General features: G+C 55.8%; 1 long non-coding RNA gene across 2 annotated transcripts in view; it reads right to left on the bottom strand.

The window, feature by feature from the left end:
* LOC147997436 (uncharacterized) overlaps nucleotides 1–5,787 on the bottom strand; it is a 19,153-nt gene extending 13,366 nt beyond the window's left edge. The window contains exon 1 of one of the 2 annotated variants that reach the window (XR_015647874.1): nucleotides 5,533–5,712. This is a non-coding gene — a long non-coding RNA (uncharacterized LOC147997436). Of the gene's footprint in view, nucleotides 1–5,532 lie in introns of both variants that reach the window. The other variant, XR_015647873.1, reaches the window with a different exon arrangement.
* Nucleotides 5,788–8,571: the final 2,784 nt, after the last annotated feature.

The following is an 8,571-nucleotide window of genomic DNA, read 5'->3' on the forward strand; positions in this document are numbered from 1 at the left end:
AGAACGAGGACCGTCGACGGCAGGGCGGGCCGCAGCGGCACCCCCCGCGGGAGACGCCTCACAAGGGACCGGGAGGCCGCTCGGGCGGCGACCGGGCACGCGAGCCAAGCCGGCGGGAATCACACTGCACCCAACCCGGAGCAGTCCCGCCACGCCCGCGGCACCGAGCCGACCCGAAACCAACGGACAACCCCCGGGAGCCCGAGGAGACGCCAGCCGACGCGAGAGCGAACCGAGGCAGACGCCGACGCCAACCGACGAAGACCCCCGCGTGGCAGCGGGTCCCAACGTCCGACGACGCGCCGGACGCGGCCGACCGCCGGTTCCCCCAAATAAGAAGTCCGCCCCCGAGAGCGAGGCCAACCCCGCGGTTCACGGACCCTCGAGAGCCCCGCGGAGGGGGAAGGGGGGGTAGGACGGCTCCCGCGATCTCCACCGGCCGTGGGAACGCTGCCGTGGAAGGGGGGGACGAGGCGGCAACCGCAGACGCCCGAGAGCACGCGGCACGCACCACACGCGACACGACCTCGCCGCGAGAGTGGCCGGGACGTGGACGCGCGTGGGAGGGACGCACACGCGACGGAGGGCACGGGGGAAACGGAGGCGGGTGGGACCGGGAGCCCACCGCCGCCCTTCCAAACCCACCCGTCCCGCGACGACCCCTCGCGGTGAGGGGGGTACCGCGCACGCGGGCGTGTGCACGGCCCTTCCCCGCCACCTGCCACCAGAAACCCAATCTCCCCCACAAGCTCCGCACAGCGGCAGGTCGACAGAGCCCCGTCCCGCGTGATCCCTCCTCGTACTCGGAGCGGGGAGGCGCGGGTCGCGGTAGGCGAGAGAGCAAACGCTGCGCGCAGAAGGCTGAGGTCAGGGCGGGCAGCCGAGGGGACCATCCGGGAGAAGCCCCTCGGAGATCGTAAAGCCCTTTCCGAAGATAGCTAGAGAAGGCAAATTCCTCACTGAGGGCGGGACGAACCCAACACCGACGAGCAGCCAAGGGCTCCGTGCACGCAACGGGAAACGAGCAACAGGCGCGGGACAGAACGGGAAGGACCACGCGCCAGCTGGTGGGGGGTCTGCGGTATCGGCAAAGGTCTCTTTCTCCGGGGTCTTCTTGAGCATTCGCGGACCGGGGGGACCTGCGACAGGTCCCCGCCGAGAGCCAGGCCTCTTCAAGGCGCACACAAAGGAGGAGCCTTGACTTGAGGGAGTCCGGTCTTTAAAAAGGGCCAGCCGCGATCGCTCAGCACCACCCTAACCGCGCAGGGCCCGCGGGTGAAGGCACCAAAAACATAGGCACGGGGTGGGCGCTCACCCAACGGAAGGAGCCTTTTAACCGCACACTCAACTCCTCGACCCCCCCCCTTTCTGTCACCGTGCAGAAAGCCGGCAACTAGGACAAGGGAAAGCGTAAAGGCACAAGCACCATGGAGCACAGGAGGCACGCCGGGGAGCGGGAAGCGCCACCGCCAACTCAGAAGCGGGCACCTTGGTGGTCAAAGCCCGGAACGCTCCAGGAGCACCGCAAGGCTCACACAAAGCAGGGCGCGTGCACACACCATTCGGGAAGGGTATGCACCGCAGCGGGTCTACCACCTTCCCCCGGCACGGGGGAAGAGGGCCGCGAAGCAGTGAACGGCGTGGGGGCAAGCGCCCCCGACACGTCCACAGGGACACCGCGAACCACAGCAACAAGTGTGCGCGGGTCAGCGCTCGTGCCGGACAGCCGCACCCCTGACTTCCACACACCACCCTGCAAAGGAATGGGGAGGAGAGACGAGGGGCCCGCTGGCAGAACGAGAAGAGCGGTCGCCATTCGCGCTGAATGACCATTCGCCATGAATGTCCGTCCCTCGCCTGGCGCGGCTTAGGCCCCGGCCCGAAGAGAACGCGGCAGCACCACATCGATCCAACGGGAGCGAGACACGCCATGCATCGGGAACAACGGGCGTGAGAGCTTTCTAACAACGCACTGGACGGGAATACGAGCGAGAAGAGCGAGAGAGAGCACGGGAAGAAGTCGCTAACACTGCCACACACACAAAAAAAAAAAATTTACCCTTCTCGAGGGCGAGAAAAAAAAGGAAGCGTTGCACTCGGGAGGCACGTGGCGTGGAAGAACGGGACTCAACGGGCAGCGGAGGTTCGGGAACTCCTTCAAAAAAAAAAAAAAATAAAAAATAAAAATAAAAAAATAAAATCCCCTTCGAAGGAGAAAAGGTGCAACTCGGGAGGCACACAGCAGGAAAGAAAGGGACACACCACCAAGCAGCGGAGGTTCGGGAACTCCTTCCAAAAAACAAAAAAAAAAAAAAAAAAAACAAAAAACAAAAAAAAAAAAAAAACAAATAAAAAAACCGGTCGGCCGCAGAGGAGCACGCCAGGGGGTCACTAGCACCAAACGGGAAAACCCTTCCAGTCGCACTCGGCACCAACGACTCCTACCGGTAACGGACGACAACCACCACGGGGAAATCGGGAACGCCTGACACGCGGGACGGTTGTCATAAAGCTGCCCCACAGAGCACAGGCAAGCAAGCACGGGAAAGCAGGAAGCGCGTACTCATGGGGGGACGCTAAGCTTCGAGCATCGAAGAGGCCCATGCGCAGAAGAAAAGAGCTAGGGCTGGACAAGCAAACAGCCTTGGTGCAAGCCTCTTCCAACGTCCTTTAATGACAAAAAGAGTCAAAAGGACAGCGTGTCAGCATATATCTCCAGGTACAATAAGGACAGATAGCAAAGATGAAAAGTGTAAAAGACACAGGGATAAACATGACAGGCCACACGGAACGTCTGGAAGTCATGTTCGGTGACGTGTCCCCAAGAGGTCCCCATGTAGAAAGAGAACCGGACCGCAAAGGAACAACTGGTCGACCTTAGAACCCTGAGTGCTCACAGACCGAGGAGGCCATGGTAGATAGCCTGGAACACAGCTTCCCCTCGGCCTCAGAAGTCCATGCTCCCGCTGGCAGGGACCGGGGAGGATCCTGGAAAAAATAAAGTCTCGGAGGCGCCCCCTAGCCGGGACACCTCGGCTCGGAGGGCGGGGACACAGCACCCTCTCGGCCTCAGAGGTCCAGGCTCCCGCTATCAGGGACCGAAGGGACTCCTGGAAAAGAAAAAAAAAAAATCCGTGGCGCCACCTAGCCGGGCCACCTCGGCTCGGAGGCCGGGGACACAGCACCCTCTCGGCCTCAAAAGTGTCTATGGTCCCGCTGGCTGGGACCGAAGGGACTCCTGGAAAAGAAAAAAAAAAAAAACTCCGTGGCGCCCCCTAGCCGGGCCACCTCGGCTCGGAGGCCGGGGACACAGCACCCTCTCGGCCTCAGAGGTCCAGGCTCCCGCTATCAGGGACCGAAGGGACTCCTGGAAAAGAAAAAAAAAAAAAAAAAACTCCGTGGCGCCCCCTAGCCGGGCCACCTCGGCTCGGAGGCCGGGGACACAGCACCCTCTCGGCCTCAGAGGTCCAGGCTCCCGCTATCAGGGACCGAAGGGACTCCTGGAAAAGAAAAAAAAAACTCCGTGGCGCCCCCTAGCCGGGCCACCTCGGCTCGGAGGCCGGGGACACAGCACCCTCTCGGCCTCAGAGGTCCAGGCTCCCGCTATCAGGGACCGAAGGGACTCCTGGAAAAGAAAAAAAAAAAAACTCCGTGGCGCCCCCTAGCCGGGCCACCTCGGCTCGGAGGCCGGGGACACAGCACCCTCTCGGCCTCAGAGGTCCAGGCTCCCGCTATCAGGGACCGAAGGGACTCCTGGAAAAGAAAAAAAAAAAAAAAAAACTCCGTGGCGCCCCCTAGCCGGGCCACCTCGGCTCGGAGGCCGGGGACACAGCACCCTCTCGGCCTCAGAGGTCCAGGCTCCCGCTATCAGGGACCGAAGGGACTCCTGGAAAAGAAAAAAAAAACTCCGTGGCGCCCCCTAGCCGGGCCACCTCGGCTCGGAGGCCGGGGACACAGCACCCTCTCGGCCTCAGAGGTCCAGGCTCCCGCTATCAGGGACCGAAGGGACTCCTGGAAAAGAAAAAAAAAAAATCCGTGGCGCCACCTAGCCGGGCCACCTCGGCTCGGAGGCCGGGGACACAGCACCCTCTCGGCCTCAGAGGTCCAGGCTCCCGCTATCAGGGACCGAAGGGACTCCTGGAAAAGAAAAAAAAAAAAAAAAAACTCCGTGGCGCCCCCTAGCCGGGCCACCTCGGCTCGGAGGCCGGGGACACAGCACCCTCTCGGCCTCAGAGGTCCAGGCTCCCGCTATCAGGGACCGAAGGGACTCCTGGAAAAGAAAAAAAAAACTCCGTGGCGCCCCCTAGCCGGGCCACCTCGGCTCGGAGGCCGGGGACACAGCACCCTCTCGGCCTCAGAGGTCCAGGCTCCCGCTATCAGGGACCGAAGGGACTCCTGGAAAAGAAAAAAAAAAAAACTCCGTGGCGCCCCCTAGCCGGGCCACCTCGGCTCGGAGGCCGGGGACACAGCACCCTCTCGGCCTCAGAGGTCCAGGCTCCCGCTATCAGGGACCGAAGGGACTCCTGGAAAAGAAAAAAAAAAAAAAAAAACTCCGTGGCGCCCCCTAGCCGGGCCACCTCGGCTCGGAGGCCGGGGACACAGCACCCTCTCGGCCTCAGAGGTCCAGGCTCCCGCTATCAGGGACCGAAGGGACTCCTGGAAAAGAAAAAAAAAACTCCGTGGCGCCCCCTAGCCGGGCCACCTCGGCTCGGAGGCCGGGGACACAGCACCCTCTCGGCCTCAGAGGTCCAGGCTCCCGCTATCAGGGACCGAAGGGACTCCTGGAAAAGAAAAAAAAAAAATCCGTGGCGCCACCTAGCCGGGCCACCTCGGCTCGGAGGCCGGGGACACAGCACCCTCTCGGCCTCAAAAGTGTCTATGGTCCCGCTGGCTGGGACCGAAGGGACTCCTGGAAAAGAAAAAAAAAAAAAAAAAACTCCGTGGCGCCCCCTAGCCGGGCCACCTCGGCTCGGAGGCCGGGGACACAGCACCCTCTCGGCCTCAAAAGTGTCTATGGTCCCGCTGGCTGGGACCGGAGAGGAGGGAAGAAATAAAAAAAAAATAAAATAAAATAAAAAATTTAAAAAAAAAAAATTGGAAAAAAAAAAAAAAAATCCGGGACGGGGCCCAAGCCTTCTGGTCGACCTCATCCAGCTGCCACCAACCCCTCCTTGTGTCCCAATAGGTCGTACAGCCACCCTCCTCCCCTGAAGTTCTCCAGGTACAACCTCCTAGCTAGAGATGGTCCCCAGACAGGACGGCGTCTCCGTCGCGCACCCGCCTGCTTGCCTGTCACCCTCTCACCCTGGCCGGCTCACCACAGGCACTTCCCCGTCCTTTGTCACCAACCGGGGGACAGGAGCGTTGCGGAAACTTGTCGCCACTAGGTGTCGCCCGACAGCGATCTCGATCAAGCAAACCAATACAGACTGTCACGCGCCGCCGCCGCCACACACACTCATTCCGTCTCTCCGGAGTGACCTCCCTAGCTCAGGGGGACACTCACCCACGCACAACGGGGCAGGTACCCACCACTTCTCCCGAATGGCACAAACGGTCCCGGTTGTCCCGCCGGAACACAGTGAACGCGGGATGGACTCGGGGCCAACCCCCTCAGGCACCCAGAAAAGGAAAGTAGGACGGAGCGGTGAAAACAGGCCACCTCTAAGTGAAAGGACATGCACTCTCGAATCGGTTAACAATTAGCAAGGAACAGGCACAGTTAGGAAAAGGGAGCGTCCAAACTCCGTCGTGAGGGGAGGGTGGCGGCGACCTCAGTTCCACACCATTTTTAAATGGCTCACTCATTTTTAAAACCCTCCACCGATCCCGATGGGGGGGAGGGGGGGTTGTTGTTGTTCTCTGTTCCTCGCTGCCACCGCCAGCCGGCACTCACCAAACCACACACCTGCCACCCTCTTTGGAAGACTAAACACAGAGAGTAAATTAAAAGAATGGTGGAATGATGGTGGAATGGTTAAAATTCCCGTGATTTGTTTTCACTCTGATCAAAACATACTTATTTTGTGCATTTGCATTCCCTTGTTCACACGTGCCTCTGTGTGTGTGGTGGGGGGAGGGAGGGAGGGAGGGAGGGAGGGAGGGAGGGAGGGAGGGAGAAAGAGAGAGAGAGAGAGAGAGAGAGAGAGAGAGAGAGAGAGAGAGAGAGAGAGAGCCAATTTAAAAAATAAAAACATGGTTAAATACAGCCACTTTGGGAAGATTGCTAGAGAGAATGCAGTCCAGAGTATGGAGGCCAGAGCTCTGGACGCTCTAGACCACAGGTCTCCCATCTCCCATATACCAGGCACCCAGCACCACCATCCCTACTTTGTTTGCTTGTGCGTTTGTTTGCTTGCTTGTTACATTAGTTTCATCCCAAGTTAATAATTATATATTTTTTTTCTATGCACGTATTTAGTTGTGGCAGGGGAACTCCTTCTTTAGGACAGGCAGACTTAGCTAGTTAGTTAGCCAGTCAAAAGTACGTAAAAAATTTATATCAACATAAATATCATTCACTAAGAAATCCTATCTGAAGAAAAAGAAAGAAAGGAAGAAAGAAGGAAGGGAGGGAGGGAGGGAGGGAGAGAGAGAGAGAGAGAGAGAGAGAGAGAGAGAGAAAGAAAGAGGAAAACTGGCAGACTTAGTTTTAGTGTTTTTGTTATTGTTTATTCAAGATATTGTTTCAGGGCTGGAGAGACGGCTCAGCGGTGAAGAGCACTGACTGCTCTTCCAGAGATCCTTAGTTCAAATCCAAGCAACCACATGGTGGCTCACAACCATCTGTAATGGAATCCTCTCCTTGTGTGTTGAAGACAGTGACAGTGTGCTCATAAAATAAATAAACAATAAAAAATATGTTTGAAGATTAAAGAAAAAACTCTCTCTCTCTCTCTCTCTCTCTCTCTCTCTCACACACACACAAATAAACTCTGTAATAAAAATCAATGTGACTTCATGATCAAACTTCTATAGTCAATAGGACTAGAGAGAACACATGTCTGTAAAATAAAAGCAGAACCTTTTCTGCTTTGTTTTGTTTTGCCTCAAGGTACGTTTCTTTTGGTATAGCCCAGGCAGTCATGGAACTTGCTCCGTAGACTTATCTAGCCTCAAGCTCACAGAGGTCCACTCTGCCTGCCTCGGCCACCCACACAGCTCTCTCTGCTGACTATATGTCTGCATGCCAGAAGAGGGCACCAGAACCTAGGAGGACACACCACATGGCTCCTGAGAATCCAGGTTTTGACTTTAAAAAAAAAAAAAAAAAATTCTGACAGCATAGAGGGTAGATATCTGCCTGCCAGGCTCTTCTAGTGCTGTTTAAGGTGGGGTAATAGCCATGTGAAGGAGACAAGGGGAGAGGAAAAATCGATTGGATGAGTAGTGCTGCTGAGATTAAGGAACACACACACACACACACACACACACACACACACACACACACACACAGAGAGACAGAGACAGAGACAGACAGAGACAGACAGAGACAGTAAGACAAAGAGACAGAGAGAGAGAGATGACAGAGGGACACACCGAGGGAAAGACATCAGGACCAGCTGAATTTCTCAAGAAAAGAAAAGAAGAGAAAGGAAAAATGTTTTCCATATACACAAATCTGTATACATGATTTGTTATAGTGTCCCATTTGGGCACTTTGGATTCAACTGTGGATGGTTGGCAGCCAGCTTGGCTGACACCTGACCTCACCAAGATGGAGGCAGCCGGCCATTAGCCCTGATGTTCCAGGTCACTTCTGTTTCTCCCTTTCCCAGCCTCTAGGGAAACAGAACTTAATTAAACTCAGTTTGCACGTGCAGAAAGGTGAAGAGGCACCCAAAAGCAGCCAGAAGCCTCAGACCATCCACAGCCACATGTTCTCCTTCTGCCTATATTACTTCTAAATGATCGTATTTATTTATTTATTTATTTATTTACTTACTTACTTACTTACTTACTTACTTACTTACTTTTTTTTCTTTCTTTTTTTTCGGAGCTGGGGACAGAACCCAGGGCCTTGCACTTGCTAGGCAAGCGCTCTACCACTGAGCTAAATCCCCAACCCCCTTACTTACTTACTTACTTACTTACTTATTTTTGTCATACTTAAACAATCGTTCGTCCTTGAATTCCTCCTGTATGCCAGGTAGACTTAGTCAGTCAGTCAGTCAGTCAGTCAGTCAGTCATTTAGCCAGGTCAAAATAGTTAAACATAAATATCAATAAAATCAATAAAAATCAAATGCAAACCCAATAGACAGTAAGTAAAATCGAATAAACCAAAAGATACATCATAAGCACAGAGTTTCAGCCGGACATTGAAAAGCAGCAGTTACCGAAGCAGTCTCCCTCCCACACCAACACACACACAGCTCGACCACCACCTTATCTGCACATTTTCAGCTCCTGCTTTCTAGAGTTACCAAGTTTATACACTACAGAGTTTAGCAAAGCAGGCCGGTTCACCGCACCCCCAGGGTCAGAGAACATGCTAGACCAGCTCTAGGGGATGGGCTGGGGGGCAGGGGAGGGTGGGAAGAGGGGAAACAGGCAGACTTAGGTATTCTA

Source organism: Rattus norvegicus, unplaced genomic scaffold, assembly GCF_021556685.1.
Source record: "Rattus norvegicus strain SHRSP/BbbUtx unplaced genomic scaffold, alternate assembly SHRSP_T2T unassigned-0000150, whole genome shotgun sequence".
Taxonomy (NCBI): Eukaryota; Metazoa; Chordata; class Mammalia; order Rodentia; family Muridae; genus Rattus; species Rattus norvegicus.